Source organism: Phyllobates terribilis, unplaced genomic scaffold (assembly GCF_046119375.1).
Source record: "Phyllobates terribilis strain yellow unplaced genomic scaffold, ASM4611937v1 Scaffold_46__1_contigs__length_10046794, whole genome shotgun sequence".
Classification (NCBI taxonomy): domain Eukaryota; kingdom Metazoa; phylum Chordata; class Amphibia; order Anura; family Dendrobatidae; genus Phyllobates; species Phyllobates terribilis.
In genome coordinates this window covers 5,905,885-5,925,576 of record NW_027362806.1, presented here as the reverse complement: position 1 = coordinate 5,925,576, position 19,692 = coordinate 5,905,885, and the positions used below count along the sequence as shown (strand labels likewise).

Below are 19,692 nucleotides of genomic sequence, written 5' to 3'. Positions count from 1 at the left end.
GCCTCGGCTCTTTACTTCTCCTACAAACAAAAAGGGGGGAAAATGAAACACTTTTTTTAATCAGTTATTTTTTATTACAGGTTTTGTTTTTTTAAAGGGAAATTACAATAAAATGTCCCCAATCCCTTCTCCCAATCCATAATACTGGGGTAAGATTATCTCTAGAGACCCCTGTACAGGAATATTAGGTCTCCAGCGACATCTATTATACAGAGAATAGCGCTGTCTCCATAGCTCTGTACACAAGGACATAGAGATCAGACCAGCTCCTCATATTCAGCTTCTATTCTACTCAAACCCTCTTTATAAGAACAGATCAGACTCTCATTATACCGAGCAGAGAAGCTCCAGGGACAAAGACCCCGTCTGCTCCTAACACGCTGGGGGCCCGGAATATCCAGCCACGGGGCCCCGATTCTCTCATTTGTGGCCCCAGCGTTTCTTGTAGAATAAATCCCTTTCTCATCCAGTCCTGTAGTAACGACTTTATCAGGTTTTGTAGGAGGGTTCGTCTGACTCCATCTTATGTCATCAATATCTGTGCGAGAAACAAGAGACGGCCGAGCGCAGATTTACCGAGTGTCCAGTGTCAGTTCTTCTACAGTCTGATAAAGAGCCGAACCTGAGGAGTATACAGCTGTATACAGCGTACACACACGGCTCCGCTCCATACACTCTGATGAAGAACCACGGTGTCTCCGAGCGAACCTGGGGAGTATACAGCTGTATACAGCGTACACACACGGCTCCGCTCCATACACTCTGATGAAGAACCACGGTGTCTCCGAGCGAACCTGGGGAGTATACAGCTGTATACAGCGTACACACACGGCTCTGCTCCATACACTCTGATGAAGAACCGCGGTGTCTCTGAGCGAACCTGGGGAGTATACAGCTGTATACAGCGTACACACACGGCTCCGCTCCATACACTCTGATGAAGAGCCGCGGTGTCTCCGACCGAACCTGGGAGTATACAGCTGTATACAGTGTACACACATGGCTCCGCTCCATACTCTCTGATGAAGAACCACGGTGTCTCCGACCGAACGTGGGGAGTATACAGCTGTATACAGCGTACACACACGGCTCCGCTCCATACTCTCTGAAGAACCACGGTGTCTCCGAGAGAACCTGAGGAGTATACAGCTGTATACAGCGTACACACACGGCTCTGCTCCATACTCTCTGATGAAGAACCGCGGTGTCTCCGAGCGAACCTGGGGAGTATACAGCTGTATACAGCGTACACACACGGCTCTGCTCCATACACTCTGATGAAGAACCGCGGTGTCTCCGACCGAACCTGGGGAGTATACAGCTGTATACAGCATACACACACTGCTCTGCTCCATACACTCTGATGAAGAACCGCGGTGTCTCCGAGCGAACCTGAGGAGTATACAGCTGTATACAGTGTACACACACGGCTCCGCTCCATACACTCTGATGAAGAACCGCGGTGTCTCCGACCGAACTTGGGGAGTATACAGCGTACACACACGGCTCCGCTCCATACACTCTGAAGAACCGCGGTGTCTCCGACAGAACCTGGGAGTATACAGCTGTATACAGTGTACACACACGGCTCCGCTGCGTACACACAGCTCCATACACACGCGGCTCCACTCCATACACTCTGATGATGAACCGCGGTGTCTCCGAGCGAACCTGAGGAGTATACAGCTGTATACAGTGTACACACATGGCTCCGCTCCATACACTCTGATAAAGAGCCAAACCTGGGGAGTATACAGCTGTATACAGCGTACACACACAGCTCCGCTCCATACTCTCTGATGAAGAACCGCGGTGTCTCCGACCGAACCTGGGGAGTATACAGCTGTATACAGTGCACACACATGGCTCCGCTCCATACTCTCTGATGAATAACCGCGGTGTCTCCGACCGAACCTGGGGAGTATACAGCTGTATACAGCGTACACACACGGCTCCGCTCCATACACTCTGATGAAGAGCCGCGGTGTCTCCGAGCGAACCTGGGAGTATACAGCTGTATACAGTGAAAACACACGGCTCCGCTCCATACACTCTGATGAAGAACCGCGGTGTCTCCGAGCGAACCTGAGGAGTATACAGCTGTATACAGTGTACACACACGGCTCCGCTCCATACACTCTGATGAAGAGCCGCGGTGTATCCGAGCGAACCTGGGAGTATACAGCTGTATACAGTGTAAACACACGGCTCCGCTCCATACACTCTGATGAAGAACCGCGGTGTCTCCGAGCGAACCTGAGGAGTATACAGCTGTATACAGCGTACACACACAGCTCCGCTCCATACTCTCTGATGAAGAACCGCGGTGTCTCCGAGCGAACCTGAGGAGTATACAGCTGTATACAGCGTACACACACACGGCTCCGCTCCATACTCTCTGATGAAGAACTGCGGTGTCTCCGACCGAGCCTGGGGAGTATACAGCTGTATACAGCGTACACACACGGCTCCACTCCATACACTCTGATGAAGAGCCGCAGTGTCTCCGAGCGAACCTGGGGAGTATACAGCTGTATACAGTATACACACACGGCTCCGCTCCATACACTCTGATGAAGAACCGCGGTGTCTCAGAGCGAACCTGAGGAGTATATAGCTGTATACAGCGTACACACAAGGCTCCGCTCCATACTCTCTGATGAAGAACCGCGGTGTCTCCAACCGAACCTGGGGAATATACAGCTGTATACAGTGTACACACACGGCTCTGCTACATCCACACCTCGTACATGTGCAGCTCCGCTCCGTACACCTCGTACACACGCGGCTCCGCTCCGTACACCTCGTACACACGCGGCTCCACTCCGAACACCTCGCACACGCGTGGCTCCGCTCCGTACACGAGTGGCTCCGCTCCGTACACCTCGTACACGCGCGGCTCCGCTCCGAACACCTCGTACACGCGCGGCTCCGCTCCGTACACCTCGTACACCCGGGTCTCCGCTCCGTACACCTCGTACACCCGGGGCTCCGCTCCGTACACCTCGTACACGCACGGCTCCGCTCCGTACGCCTCGTACACCCGGGGCTCCGCTCCGTACGCCTCGCACACGCGCGGCTCCGCTCCGTACGCCTCGCACACGCGCGGCTCCGCTCCGTACGCCTCGTACACGCGCGGCTCCACTCCGTACGCCTCGTACACGCGCGGCTCCGCTCCGTACGCCTCGTACACGCGCGGCTCCGCTCCGTACGCCTCGTACACGCGCGGCTCCGCTCCGTACACCTCGTACACGCGCGGCTCCGCTCCGTACACCTCGTACACACGCGGCTCCGCTCCGTACACCTCGTACACGCGCGGCTCCGCTCCGTACACCTCGTACACACGCGGCTCTGCTCCGTACACCTCGTACACACACGGCTCTGCTACATCCACACTGTAAACCCCTCCTGACCCCACACATAAACTTCAGCTCATCCAGCACCATGACAACCAGCACAGCAGAGTCCTGCATCCACTGAGGCCCCTGATCATGTGACCCCTGACTCCTCCCCTCCTGTGACCTCATCACAGGTCCTGTGCGCACACAACAGCTATATATCTTGTGGGGGCTCTGCAGGTGGAGGTATGTGGAGACCCCCATTACTGGGCTCAGGGGGCATTAACCCCTTCAGCACGGAGGCTCTTTGGGGTCTTGTGTTGCCTCTTTATAAGAATCATAAGGTTTCTGTTCTGTTTCCTGTAATAGATACATACGACCCAACTATGGAGACAGGAAGGGAGGAGACGTATTGTTCTCAGAGTACAGGACCCCCACAGTGTAATGCCCCCATTATGCCCCTTATGCAGGATGTATGATGCCCCCCACAGTGTAATGCCCCCATTATGCCCCTCATGCAGGATGTATGATGCCCCCACACAGTGTAATGCCCCCATTATGCCCCTCATGCAGGATGTATGATGCCCCCACACAGTGTAATGCCCCCATTATGCCCCTCATGCAGGATGTATGATGCCCCCCACAGTGTAATGCCCCCATTATGCCCCTCATGCAGGATGTATGATGCCCCCACACAGTGTAATGCCCCCATTATGCCCCTCATGCAGGATGTATGATGCCCCCCACAGTGTAATGCCCCCATTATGCCCCTCATGCAGTATGTATGATGCCCCCACACAGTGTAATGCCCCCATTATGCAGGATGTATGATGCCCCCACACAGTGTAATGCCCCCATTATGCCCCTTATGTAGTATGTATGATGCGCCCGCACAGTGTAATGCCCCCATTATGCCCCTTATGCAGGATGTATGATGCCCCCACACAGTGTAATGCCCCCATTATGCCCCTTATGTAGTATGTATGATGCGCCCGCACAGTGTAATGCCCCCATTATGCCCCTTATGCAGGATGTATGATGCCCCCACACAGTGTAATGCCCCCATTATGCCCCTTATGTAGTATGTATGATGCCCCCACACAGTGTAATGCCCCTTATGTAGTATGTATTATGCCCCTTATGCAGAATGTATCATGCCCCCATTATGCCCCTTATGTAGTATGTATGATGCCCCCACACAGTGTAATGCCCCCATTATGCTCCTTATACGGTATGTATGATTCCCCCACACAGTGTAATGCCCCTTATGCAGGATGTATGATGCCGCCCACACAGTGTAATGCCCCCATTATGACCCTTATGCAGTATGTATGATGCCCCCATTATACCCCTTATGCAGTATATATGATGCCCCTAGACAGTGTAGTGCCCCCATTATGCTCCTTATGTAGTATACAGTTATATGAAAAAGTTTGGGCACCCCTATTAATCTTAAGCTTAATGTTTTTTAAAAATTGGTGTTTTTGCAACAGCTATTTCAGTTTGATATATGTAATAACTGTTGGACACAGTAATGTTTCTGCCTTGAAATGAGGTTTATTGTACTAACAGAAAATGTGCAATCTGCATTCAAACAAAATTTGACAGGTGCATAAGTATTGGCACCCTTATCATTTTCTTGTTTTAAATTCTCTTACCTACTTTTTACTGACGTACTAAAGTACTTTTTTTGGTTTTGTAACCTCATTGAGATTTGAACTTCATAGCCAGGTGTATGCAATCATGAGAAAAGCTACTTAAAGTGGCCACTTGCAAGTTGTTCTCCTGTTTGAATCTCCTCTGAAGAGTGGCATCATGGGCTCCTCAAAACAACTGTCAAATGATCTAAAACAAAGATTATTCAACATAGTTGTTCAGGGGAAGGGTACAAAAAGCTGTCTCAGAGATTTAACCTGTAAGTTTCCACTGTGAGGAACATAGTAAGGAAATGGAAGAACACAGGGACAGTTCTTGTTAAGGCCAGAAGTGTCAGGCCAAGAAAAACATCAGAAAGGCAGAGAAGAAGAATGGTGAGATCAGTCAAGGACAATCCTCAGACCACCTCCAGAGAGCTGCAGCATCAACTTGCTGGAGATGGTGTCACTGTGCATCGGTCAACTATACACCGCCCTTTGCACAAGGAGAAGCTGTATGGGAGAGTGATGCAAAAGAAGCCGTTTCTGCAAGCACACCACAAACAGAGTCGGCTGAGGTATGCAAAAGCACATTTGGAGAAGCCAATTTCTTTTTGGAAGAAGGTCCTGTGGACTGATGAAACCAAGATTGAGTTGTTTGGTCATACAAAAAGGCGTTATGCATGGCGGCAAAAAAGCACTGTAGCGTCGGCGTCCCTGCCTCCTGCTAGGCAGGGACGCTGTTCCCCTCACCTCTCCGCTCTGTGCCCGGCGTCTTCCTCCCGCTCTGCTGGCAGCGCGCGCTGCTTCCCGGCCACGGTGCTTAGGGCGCGCGCGCGCTCCCCCTCTCTTAAAGGGGCCGCGCGCGCCGTCCTAAGGAGTCCCCGGCCAATGGCCGGAGGACTTCACCATATATAAGGCACCTCCTCCAAAATGGAGGTGCCCGAGCAATGTTGTTGCAAAGCCTTCACTCTGCTTCAGCCCGTTTCCAGTCACCTGCCAGATTCCTGCCTGTTACCTGCCAGTCACCTGCCAGATGCCTGCTTGATACCTGCCAGATATCCGTTTACCTGCTTGCAAGCCTGCGGTCCGACGGTCTGCCTTCCGACACCTGTCAGTCTGTCTATGGACCAGCCTGCCCGCTCACCTGGGAGCGCTCATCTGCTACCTGCCTGCTAGCCTACCTGGAGGCTCCGCCGTCACTTGCCGTGACCACCTGCCTGTCCAGAGACTCTTGTCTGCTCACCTAGGAGCGCTCATCTGCTACCTGCCTGCTAGCCTACCTGGAGGTCCCGCCGTCACTTGCTGTGACCACCTGCCTGTCCAGAGACTCTTGTCTGCTCACCTGGGAGCGCTCATCTGCTACCTGCCTGCTAGCCTACCTGGAGGCTCCGCCGTCACTTGCCGTGACCACCTGCCTGTCCAGAGACTCTCGCCTGCTCACCTAGGAGCGCTCACCTGCTACCTGCCTGCTAGCCTACCTGGAGGCTCTGCCGTCACTAGCCGTGACCACCTGCCTGTCCAGAGACTGTCCCTTCACTTGCCGTGAGTACCCGTCCTTCTACCCAGAGACTGTCCCTGTCACTTGCCGTGACTACCTGCCCTTCTACCCAGAGACGGTCCCTGTCACTTGCCGTGACTACCTGCCCTTCTACCCAGAGACTGTCCCTGTCACTTGCCGTGACTACCTGCCCTTCTACCCAGAGACTGTCCCTGTCACTTGCCGTGACTACCTGCCCGTCTTCCCTGGGAGCCACCCGCTTCCTTACAAGGACCGCCCCCTTGTATAGTTGCTCAGAGGTTCCGCCTCCCAGACCCGTTACAGTTTGCTCGGGCCATGGAATCCGGTGGCACCCAAGCTCCCTCGCTCTCGGACCTATGTCATGAACTGTCCCGTCAGAGGTCCCAACAGGAGTCCATCCTGAGTCACCTGCGGAGTGTCAACTCTCGCCTGGACACTCTGTCTGCTCCACCTGCAACCACCGCTAGTGTCATGACTCGCAACCCGGCAGCGCCGCTGCCCACCAATACCATGGTATCCTGTCCCGGACCCCGGTTTTCTGCACCTCCTCGTTTCGGAGGTGACTCCGCTCAAGCTCGGGGCTTCATAAACCAGTGCACCCTGCACTTTGAACTCTTGTCCCACCAGTTTATCTCCGACCGGTCCAAAGTAGCCTTTATCATGTCCCACCTCACGGGGGAGGCTCTGGCTTGGCTAAATCCTCTGTGGGAGAGAGGAGATCCCCTAGTGTCCGACCTGCCAGCCTTTCTCACGGCTTTCCGGAAAGTCTTCGACGAACCCGGACGGAAGATCTCACCGTGGGCCAATATGCCATACGGTTCCGTACCCTTGCTTCGGAGCTGGCCTGGGATAACGACGCTCTGGTGTCTGTCTTCTGGGAGGGTCTGTCCGGCCGTATTAAAGATGAACTCGCCGGTCGGGACATTCCTACCACTCTCGACGACTTAATAACACTTGCCACCCGGATTGACATCCGATTCCAGGAGCGCGCCAAAGAGGTCACCCGTGAGAGGAGGTTTCCACGTCTAGCCCCCACCTTCCAGAAACCCGTCTCTCCCTCCGTTACTCCCCAGGCACACTCACCTGAGCCTATGCAGGTCGACCAGACCAAGATGGTCAAAACCCGTCAAGACTTACGCCGTGCCGAGGGGAGCTGCTTCTACTGTGGCAGTAAGGAGCACCGGATCCGTTCCTGCCCAGAGAGGTCGGGAAACGCCTGTGTCTAGGATCGCTCAGAGAGGTCGCCCTAGACAAAAGTAAACCCTCTCCATCTCTGCTGCTGTCAGTCTCTATCACCTGCGGAGAGAACCGCTAATTCGAACTGGATCAACTTGACTCAGGAGCTGCTGGAAATCTCATTTCTCAGTCTCTGGTAGAGAAATACCGCATTCCCACCAAACCTCTGGCTGTACCCTTATCTGTCGCCGCCGTGGATGGGGGCCTCTTACCACATCCCATCCAACTCATCACCGAATCCATAACTCTGCAGGTGGGAATGCTGCATTCTGAGAGCATCTCCTTTCATGTTCTGCCTGGACTCTCTCACGCACTCTTGTTAGGCCTACCTTGGCTCCAGAAAAATGCACCCGTGCTTGACTGGCAGACCGGAGAAGTCCTTCGCTGGGGACAGGACTGCCATAGGACTTGTCTAGTTCCCGTTCATCCTGCTCGTCCTTCTCCTACCCCAGTCAGTCTACCCGGTCTACCGGTTCCCTATTGGTCTTATGCGGATGTCTTCAATAAAAAAGAAGCAGAGACATTACCCCCTCATAGACCATACGATTGTCCAATCGACCTGATACCCGGCTCTACTCCTCCCCGTGGGCGTATCTACCCTTTGTCCGCAGCGGAGACCTGGTCCATGTCAGAATATATTGAGGAGAATCTGGCCCGGGGATTTATCCGGAAATCTACCTCCCCGGCGGGAGCAGGCTTCTTCTTCGTCAAAAAGAAGGACGGCTCACTCCGTCCATGTACAGATTATAGAGGCCTTAACCAGATTACAGTGAAGAATAAATACCCCCTCCTGCTCATTCCTGAATTATTTGACCGCCTGAGGGGGGCTAGAATCTTCACCAAACTGGATCTCCGTGGGGCGTATAACCTGGTCCGTATCCGTCAGGGGGATGAGTGGAAGACGGCATTCAACACCCGGGACGGCCACTATGAGTACCTTGTAATGCCCTTCGGTCTCTGTAACGCTCCTGCCGTCTTTCAAGAGTTGGTCAATGACATCTTCCGAGACCTTCTCTACTCCTGCGTGGTGGTGTACCTGGACGACATCTTGGTCTTCTCTCCGGACCTTCCTACTCACCGGAGGGATGTTCGTCAGGTCCTGCTCAGGCTCAGGCAGAACCACCTCTACGCTAAATATGAGAAGTGCATCTTTGAGCAGACCTCTCTTCCATTTCTGGGCTACATAATCTCTCAGACCGGCCTACAAATGGATCCTGAGAAACTGTCTGCCATCCAGAAGTGGCCCCGACCAGAGGGGTTGAAGACTATTCAGCGGTTCCTGGGCTTCGCCAACTATTACCGCCTCTTCATACCGCACTTCTCTTCCCGGACTGCCCCCATCTCTGCGCTCACCCGTAAGGGTACTAATCCCAGAAGATGGCCGCCCGAAGCTGAGGAGGCCTTTCTTTCCTTAAAACAGGCCTTCTCCTCCGCCCCGGTGCTGCATCGTCCGGACGGCAACAAACAATTCTTCCTAGAAGTTGACGCTTCCTCCTCCGGAGCCGGGGCGGTACTTGCCTAAAAGTTATCTTCCGGGAGAATGGTAACCTGCGTTTTTTTCTCCAAACTCTTCTCCTCTTCTGAGCGCAACTATTCTATTGGAGATCGTGAATTGTTAGCCATCATGCTGGCACTGGAGGAGTGGCGTTACCTCCTCGAGGGGGCTCTTCACCTGGTAATAATTTACACGGACCATAAGAACTTGGCTTACCTTCAGAGCGCCCAGATACTTAACCCGCGCCAAGCCCGGTGGTCCTTGTTTTTTGCCCGCTTTGATTTTGTTCTTCATTTTCGCCCGGCAGACAAAAACATCAAAGCTGACGCCTTGTCCCGATCCTTCCTGGTGTCTGATCTAGAGGAGGAACATAAGCACATCATTGATCCCGCCAGAGTAATGCAAGTGGCTCCCGTGAATCTAAATCGTCTCCCTCGCTGTAAGACGTTTGTAACTGTACCTGATCGGAAGAAGGTCCTACACTGGGGTCATTCGTCTAAGCTAGCTGGCCACGCCGGTCAGAAAAAGACCCTCCAGCTCATTACCCGGCATTACTGGTGGCCTACCCTGCACAAGGATGTAATAGACTTTGTTTCTGCCCGTGTGTCCTGCGCCCGCAACAAAGTTCCGAGACACCTGCCAGCCGGTCGCCTTCTTCCTCTTCCAGTACCTGCTGCCCCGTGGCAGCATATTGCTATGGACTTTATAACGGATCTTCCTGTCTCTGCCGGTTGTACGGTCATTTGGGTGGTCGCTGATCGCTTCTCAAAGATGGCGCACTTCATTCCCCTGCTCGGTCTCCCGTCTGCACCCGAACTGGCTAAAGACTTTATCCGCCACATCTTCCGTCTCCATGGCCTGCCCCTCCACATCGTGTCAGATCGTGGGGTTCAGTTCACCTCACGCTTCTGGAGAGCCACATGTAAGTTGCTTGACGTCACTCTGGACTTCTCCTCCGCTTACCATCCACAGTCCAATGGTCAAGTGGAGCGGATCAATCAGAACCTGACCAGTTACCTCCGGCACTTCGTTAATGCCCACCATTCGGACTGGGTGGATCTCCTACCATGGGCCGAGTTCTCTTACAATAATCACGAGAGCGAATCTTCCTCCAAATCCCCGTTTTTTGTAGTCTTCGGTCAGCATCCTCGGATCCCATTTCCCGTCTCCACCTCGGTGGACAATCCGGCTGCGGAATCTCTCGTTCGCGAATTCTCCTCCATTTGGGAGAGTACCCGATCCGCACTCCTTCAGTCGTCCGAACGGATGAAAAAACACGCTGACAAGAAACGCCTGGATCCTCCACAATTCCGTCCTGGAGATAAAGTCTGGCTCTCGTCCAAATATGTCCGGCTCAAGATTCCCTCCTACAAGTTAGGGCCTCGGTTCATCGGCCAACTGGAAGTTATCAAACAGATCAACCCGGTGGCCTATAAATTAAAACTCCCGGCCAACTTGCGGATCCCTAACTCCTTCCATGTATCTCTCCTCAAACCCGTGGTACTTAACTCTTTTTCCAAGTCTACAGGTACGCCTCCTGCTCCGGTTTCCGCTGAGAATGAGTTTGAGGTAGAGAACATTCTGGCCACCAAAAGGGTAAGAGGAAAAACCTTTTTTCTGGTAGATTGGAAGGGGTTTGGTCCTGAGGAGAGAACGTGGGAGCCCAGGGAGAACATCCATGCCCCTCTCATCCTTGATAAATTTCTCTCTGGCCTAAAAAAGGGGGGGCCTAAAGGGGGGGTACTGTAGCGTCGGCGTCCCTGCCTCCTGCTAGGCAGGGACGCTGTTCCCCTCACCTCTCCGCTCTGTGCCCGGCGTCTTCCTCCCGCTCTGCTGGCAGCACGCGCTGCTTCCCGGCCACGGTGCTTAGGGCGCGCGCGCGCTCCCCCTCTCTTAACCCCTTCCCGACCCGTGTCACACCGTTTGTGACATGGAAAACAGTTCGTTCCCGACCCATGTCACAGCGTCTGTGACATGGAGGGAAAGACCCCCTGCAGCGCCTGCGAGCGGGGTCGCTCAGGTGTCACAGTTGCTACTGCAACTGGACATCCTGAAGTCGACCCCCCGGGGGGTGGATTAACCCCCCCGTGCCTGGGACCCCTCCGATTGGCTGTTTCATTTTCACTTTTAATGAAACTGCCAATCGGTATGAATTAAATATTTCACCAATGAAAATTGGTGTAATATTTAAATCTGGGCATGGCCTGATGCTTACAGCATCAGCCATTGGCTGGGGGGAGTGTCACCTCTGTCCCCCCCTCCCCCCAGATCTGATTGGGGGGCTAGCGTCACATGGATACTAGCCCCAATCAGATGTGGAGGGAGTTTTTAATGATGGCCGCAACTGCCCGTCCATGGATCGGGTGCCGGCCGTTGTGGACCCTCTGCTGCTGCCTCCTGTGGACCCTCTGCTGCTGCCCCCCCGTGGACCCTCTGCAGCTGCCCCCCCGTGGATCGCCTGCTGCCGCCGCTGATCGCCTGCTGCCGCCGCTGATCTGCATCAGGTAGTATTGCCCCCGCTCCCCCCCGACCCCCCCTCCACTCCACCCTGCCCCCCCCTCCACCCCCGACCCCCCCTCCACTTTCATACCTGCACCCCGACCTCCGCTCCCTCTGCTCCCTCTCCCACGTCTTCATCCACCGGCTGCTGCTCTCCTTCTGACAGCCGGTGGACTGTGATCACAGCAGCAGGCTCAGTGTAAATGCCCTGCTCCTGTGATCAAACCCACCATCCCCCAGTCCCAGTGATATCACCCCCCACCTCCCAATAATCACCCCTCCCCCAGTGTTCACCCCCCCTGTCCCCAGTGTTCACCCCCCCTGTCCCCAGTGTTCACCCCCCTGTCCCCAGTGTTCACCCCCCCTGACCCCAGTGTTCACCCCCCCAGTGTTCACCCCCCCTGTCCCCAGTGTTCACCCCCCCTGTCTCCAGTGTTCACTCCCCATCCCCAGTGTGCACCCCCCCATCCCAGTGATCATCCCCCCCCCCCGCAAACCCAGTGATCACCCCCCTTGCTGCTGCCGGCTCCTGCCCCAGTGATCACCCCCCTTGCTGCTGCCGGCTCCTGCCCCAGTGATCACCCCCCTTGCTACTGCCGGCTCCTGCCCCAGTGATCACCCCCCTTGCTGCAGCTGCTGGCTCCTCCATCTCTTCAGCCCCCCCCCTACGCCTGACAGCCCCGTACGCCTGACAGCCCCCGTACACCTGACAGCCCCCGTACGCCTGACAGCCCCCCTACGCCTGACAGCCCCCCTACGCCTGACAGCCCCCCTACGCCTGACAGCCCCCTACGCCTGACAGCCCCCTACGCCTGACAGCCCCCACACGTGACTGCAGAAGGTTACACCAAGCACACACACACACACACGTACACTCACACTATAATAAAGTTTCGATTTTTTTTTTTTTTTTTTTACACACGCACACAGCACACAAAATGTCCCGCCCGTCCCACTCATCCCAGTCTAGGGCGTACTCAGCTTAGTAGGCTATGTCAGGTTGGTGTGTGTGTTGTAGTGTGTGTGTGTGTGTGTGGTGTATACACTACAATATACCACACCGCACACCAACCTGACATACACTACACAATGGTGTCCACTAACAAATTGGAACCATGTTGCGTTTGGAGAGTCCCTGTGTGCCCAAACATTGGAGCTCCCCAACAAGTGACCCCATTTTGGAAACTAGACCCCCCAAGGCACCTATCTAGATGCATAGTGAGCACTTGAAACCCCCAGGTGCTTCACAAATTGATTCATAAAAATGAAAAAGTGGAAAAAAAAACACTTTTTTATTTTTACGGATTAATTTGTGAAGGACCTGGGGGTTCCAAGTGCTCACTATGCATCTAGATAGGTGCCTTGGGGGGTCTAGTTTCCAAAATGGGGTCACTTGTGGGGGAGCTCCAATGTTTGGCCACACAGCGGCTCTCCAAACGCAACATGGTGTCTTCTAACAATTTGAGCCGACAATTTGTTAGCGGACACCATGTTGCTTTTGGAGAGCCGCTGTGTGCCCAAACATTGGAGCTCCCCAACAAGTGACCCCATTTTGGAAACTAGACCCCCCAAGGCACCTATCTAGATGCATAGTGAGCACTTGGAACCCCCAGGTGCTTCACAAATTGATTCATAAAAATGAAAAAGTGGAAAAAAAAACACTTTTTTATTTTTACGGATTAATTTGTGAAGGACCTGGGGGTTCCAAGTGCTCACTATGCATCTAGATAGGTGCCTTGGGGGGTCTAGTTTCCAAAATGGGGTCACTTGTGGGGGAGCTCCAATGTTTGGCCACACAGCGGCTCTCCAAACGCAACATGGTGTCTTCTAACAATTTGAGCCGACAATTTGTTAGCGGACACCATGTTGCTTTTGGAGAGCCGCTGTGTGCCCAAACATTGGAGCTCCCCCACAAGTGACCCCATTTTGGAAACTAGACCCCCCAAGGCACCTATCTAGATGCATAGTGAGCACTTGGAAGCCCCAGGTGCTTCACAAATTGATTCATAAAAATGAAAAAGTGGAAAAAAAAACACTTTTTTATTTTTACGGATTAATTTGTGAATGACCTGGGGGTTCCAAGTGCTCACTGTGCATCTAGATAGGTGCCTTGGGGGGTCTAGTTTCCAAAATGGGGTCACTTGTGGGGGAGCTCCAATGTTTGGCCACACAGCGGCTCTCCAAACGCGACATGGTGTCCGCTAACAAATTGAATGGAAAATCGGCTCAAATTGTTAGCGGACACCATGTTGCGTTTGGAGAGCCCCTAATGTGCCTAAACAGTGGAGCTCCCCCACAAGTGACCCCACTTTGGAAACTAGACCCCCCAAGGCACCTATCTAGATGCATAGTGAGCACTTGGAACCCCCAGGTGCTTCACAAAATGATCTGTGAAAACAAAAAAGTACTTTTTTTTTCACAAAAATTTTCTTTTAGCCTAAATTTTTTAATTTTCACATGGGTAACAGGATAAAATGCATCCTAAAATGTATTGGTCAATTTCTCCTGAGTACACTGATACCTCATATGTGGTCGTAAACCACTGTTTGGGCACATGACAGGGCTCAGAAGAGAAGGAGCGCAATTTGACTTTTGGAGCTAATTTTCCATTCAAAAAGTAAAATGGCGCTCCTTCCCTTCTGAGCCCTGCCGTGTGCCCAAACAGTGGTTTATGACCACATATGAGGTATCAGTGTACTAAGGAGAAATTGACCAACAAATTTTAGGATGCATTTTATCCTGTTACCCATGTGAAAATTAAAAAATTTAGGCTAAAAGAAAATTTTTGTTAGAAAAATAAAAATGTTCATTTTTTTCTTCCATGTGGCTTTAGTTCCTGTGATGCACCTGAAGGGTTAATAATCTTCTTGAATGTAGTTTTGAGTAGCTTGAGGGGTGCAGTTTTTGGAATGGTGTCACTTTTGGGTGTTTTCTGTCATGTACACCCCTCAAAGGGACTTCAAATGTGATGTGGTCACTAAAAAAAATGGCTTTGCAAATTTTGCTGGAAAAAAGAAAATTTGCTGATGAACTTTGAACCCTTCTAACTTCCTACCAAAAATTTTTTTTTTTTCAAAAATTGTGCTGATGTAAAGTAGACATGTGGGAAATGTTATTTATTAACTATTTTGTGTCACATCACTCTCTAGTTTAGCAGAATAAAAATTCAAAATTTGAAAATTGCTAAATTTTCAAAATTTTTCCCATATTTTTGATTTTTTCACAAATAAACGCAAATATTATCGACCTAAATTTAATACTAACATGAAGCCCAATATGTCACGAAAAAACAATCTCAGAATCGCTAGGATCCGTTGAAGTGTTCCAGAGTTTTTACTTCGTAAAGGGACACTGGTCAGAATTGACAAAAATGCCAAGGTCTTTAGGGTCAAAATAGGCTGGGTCCTGAAGGGGTTAAAGGGGCCGCGCGCGCCATCCTAAGGAGTCCCCGGCCAATGGCCGGAGGACTTCACCATATATAAGGCACCTCCTCCAAAATGGAGGTGCCCGAGCAATGTTGTTGCAAAGCCTTCACTCTGCTTCAGCCCTCAGGTTCCGTTTCCAGTTACCTGCCAGTCACCTGCCAGATTCCTGCCTGTTACCTGCCAGTCACCTGCCAGATTCCTGCCTGTTACCTGCCAGTCACCTGCCAGATTCCTGCTTGATACCTGCCAGATATCCGTTTACCTGCTTGCAAGCCTGCGGTCCGACGGTCTGCCTTCCGACACCTGTCAGTCTGTCTATGGACCAGCCTGCCCGCTCACCTGGGAGCGCTCATCTGCTACCTGCCTGCTAGCCTACCTGGAGGCTCCGCCGTCACTTGCCGTGACCACCTGCCTGTCCAGAGACTCTCGCCCGCTCACCTAGGAGCGCTCACCTGCTACCTGCCTGCTAGCCTACCTGGAGGCTCTGCCGTCACTAGCCGTGACCACCTGCCTGTCCAGAGACTGTCCCTGTCACTTGCCGTGAGTACCCGTCCTTCTACCCAGAGACTGTCCCTGTCACTTGCCGTGACTACCTGCCCTTCTACCCAGAGACGGTCCCTGTCACTTGCCGTGACTACCTGCCCTTCTACCCAGAGACTGTCCCTGTCACTTGCCGTGATTACCTGCCCGTCTTCCCTGGGAGCCACCCGCTTCCTTACAAGGACCGCCCCCTTGTATAGTTGCTCAGAGGTTCCACCTCCCAGACCCGTTACAAACACAGCATTCCAAGAAAAACACTTGCTACCCACAGTAAAATTTGGTGGAGGTTCCATCATGCTTTGGGGCTGTGTGGCCAATGCCGGCACCGGGAATCTTCTTAAAGTTGAGGGACGCATGGATTCCACTCAGTATCAGCAGATTCTTGACAATAATGTTCAAGAATCAGTGACAAAGTTGAAGTTACGCAGGGGATGTATCTTTCAGCAAGACAATGATCCAAAACACCGCCCCAAATCTACTCAGGCATTCATGCAGAGGAACAATTACAATGTTCTGGAATGGCCATCCCAGTCCCCAGACCTGAATATCATTGAACATCTGGGGGATCATTTGAAGAGGGCTGTCGATGCTCGGCGACCATCAAACTTAACTGAACTGGGATTGTTTTGTAAAGAGGAATGGTCAAAAATACCTTCATCCAGGATCCAGGAAATCATTAAAAGCTACAGGAAGCGACTAGAGGCTGTTATTTTTGCAAAAGGAAGATCTACTAAATATTAATGTCACTTTTCTGGTGAGGTGCCCATACTTATGCACCTGTCAAATTTTGTTTGAATGCAGATTGCACATTTTCTGTTAGTATAATAAACCTCATTTCAAGGCAGAAACATTACTGTGTCCAACAGTTATTACATATATCAAACTGAAATAGCTGTTGCAAAAACACCAATTTTTATAAAATATTAAGCTTAAGATTAATAGGGGTGCCCAAACTTTTTCATATAACTGTATATGATGCCCCCACACAGTGTAATGCCCCCATTATGCCCCTTATGCAGGATGTATGATGCCCCTCACACAGTGTAATGCCCCCATTATACCCCTTATGCAGGATGTATGATGCCCCACAGTGTAATGCCCCCATTATGCCCCTTATGTAGTATGTATGATGCCCCCACACAGTGTAATGCCCCCATTATGCCCCTTATGCAGGATGTATGATGCCCCCACACAGTGTAATGCCCCCATTATGCCCCTTATGCAGGATGTATGATGCCCTCCACAAAGTGTAATGCCCTCATTATACCCCTTATGCAGGATGTATGATGCCCCACACAGTGTAATGCCCCCATTATGCCCCTTATGTAGTATGTATGATGCCCCCACACAGTGTAATGCCCCCATTATGCCCCTTATGCAGGATGTATGATGCCCCCACACAGTGTAATGCCTCCATTATGCCCCTTATGCAGGATGTATGATGCCCCCCACAAAGTGTAATGCCCTCATTATGCCCCTTATGCAGTATGTATGATGCCCCCCTGTAGTATGAACATGAAAAATGGCTATTTTATATTTCAAATCCATATTGAAATAATATAGGAACCAGACATGTCAGCATTTGTTGGTATCTTACCTCAGTAGACTAGGGGTCATTAGTCCAGACATACTAAAACATAGCTTTAGTTTGCTAAAGGCCCCGTCACACATAACGAGATCGCTAGCGAGATCGTTATTACGTCACGGTTTTGGGATCGCTGGAGAGTCGTTTAGTGATCGCTGGGAAGCTGTCAAACATGCAGAACTTCCCAACGATTTCGGCCGCCCCAGCGATCTAACTAACGATCTCGGCGGTCGTTGGGACTCTTTCACACAGCAGTTATTTCAACGATCCACACCTTGATAGGGACTGTACTGTGTCACAAAGGCGTGCATAAAATTACGCAAAATCAGGACTCAATCGAATGAACGGATATCAACAGCCCGGAGAATTCTGCTAGGATCTGCAATCCAGCATGAGGTCAGAAACAAAGGATGGAATCGCTATTCTGTTGCTTTCTTTATGCACGGCGGAAAATGAGAACGCTGTAGCGACCACCAATCGGGGACGAGGGGCGCGGAAAAGTCCAATTTATTCACGCCTACGTGTCTCAGTTCTGAATCGCTAACAAGGTCATTGATAAGGTGTCAAATACAGCGATGCACACTGCCCAGCGGGAGCGCAACGACCCAGGAATGGTCCAGGAGGGGCCTGATCGTTGCTACCTGTCAGACATAACGAGATCGCTAGCAAGATCGCTATTGCATCACAAAAACCGTGACGTATCAACGATCTCGCTAGCGATCTCATTATGTGTGACGGGGCCTTTACAGTCTGAGGTTTAATCTTTATTACTGAAGGGAATTAGTCTTTGTATACGCTGTGTTTGCTAGAACCAGAGACAGACGATTGCACAATATTGTAAATAAGACTACAGGCATATGGCTTAAGATGGAGAAGCTTATTGTAGTACCAAACATATAAGTGGCTATCTGAAACCCATTATGATGTATCCAACCATTAATCAATATTCTAATTATATATTCTGTGTTAAGGTATACTTTATCTGTGACTGTATCTCACTGATACATAGCTTCTTAACACAATATACTGTCTGGGAAGAAAACCTTGTTCTGATTTATAACCCGGTGTAGGATTTACTCTTATCTTATGTAAACATTATGACAGAAGTAGAATGGTCCGTGAACAGGTTTTGTCCGGCATTGCTTATCTGTGATAGCTGCCACTGTCACAGGATTGGAATGCTGGGCAATAACCTATGTACTTTCATGCTTACGTAATATTAGGTTGGGTAAGCATTTTTCTAAAATATAAAAGCTGTTGAAGAATTCAGTTATGGCAGAAGCATTGTGGACCTGTGAAGAGGACGCTCTTCACAGTGTAGGACCTAGGACGCATTCTCTGCCCATCGCTGAATGCTTCTCCAGCTGAAGTTTCCGGACAGATGATGTACATGCTACTAGGGAAATCTTTTTCTTCTTCTATCTAATAGTAAGTTTGTAACCTTTATAAGTATTTAACCTTTGTAACCTGTAATCTAGAAAAGTGTACGCAATATCATAATATCATACTATTCCTTTGATTCTGTATTTTATCTTTCAAATTAACTATTATAAATAAAATCACATTATATTACAAGTGGTTGCCTTCTTTAAAGCCGTATCCGAACCTTATTGCTAAAAACTTGGCAATACACAGTGTAATGCCTCCATTATGCCCCTTATACAGTATGTATGATGTCCCCACACAGTGTAATGCCCCCATTATGCCCCTTATGCAGCATATGTGATGCCCCCACACAGTGTAATGCCCCATTATGCCCCTTATGCAGGATGTATGATGTCCCCACACAGTGTAATGCCCCCATTATGCCCCTTATGCAGCATATGTGATGCCCCCACACAGTGTAATGCCCCATTATGCCCCTTATGCAGGATGTATGATGTCCCCCACACAGTGTAATGCCCCCATTATGCCCCTTATGCAGGATGTATGATGCCCCCACACAGTGTAATGCCCCTATTATGCCCCTTATGCAGGATGTATGATGCCCCCACACAGTGTAATGCCCCCACTATGCCCCTTATGTAGTAATGTAGTATGTATGATGCCCCCACAGTGTAATGCCCCCATTATGCCCCTTATGCAGAATGTATGATGCCTCCACACAATGTAATGCCCCCATTATGCCCCTTATGCAGTATGTATGATGCCCCCACACAGTGTAATGCCCCCCTTATGCAGGATGTATGATGCCCCCACACATTGTAATGCCCCCATTATGCCCCTTATGCAGTATGTATGATGCCCCCACACAGTGTAATGCCCCCATTATGCCCCTTATGCAGTATGTATGATGCCCCCACAATGTAATGCCCCCATTATGCCCCTTATGCAGTATGTATAATGCCCCCACACAGTGTAATGCCCCCATTATGCCCATTATGCAGTATGTATGATGCCCCCACACAGTGTAGTGCC

At 51.1% G+C, this 19,692-nt stretch overlaps 2 protein-coding genes across 2 annotated transcripts in view; both read left to right on the top strand.

Moving 5' to 3' along the window:
* The window catches only part of LOC141191468 (uncharacterized), a 618,018-nt gene that overhangs the window by 462,100 nt on the left and 136,226 nt on the right, over positions 1-19,692 (top strand). The window lies entirely within an intron of this gene.
* The window catches only part of LOC141191486 (uncharacterized), a 35,528-nt gene continuing 19,331 nt past the window's right edge, over positions 3,496-19,692 (top strand). The window contains exon 1 of the mRNA XM_073661385.1: positions 3,496-3,584. The gene's annotated coding sequence lies outside the window, so the exon portion shown is untranslated. The remainder of the gene's footprint in view (positions 3,585-19,692) is intronic.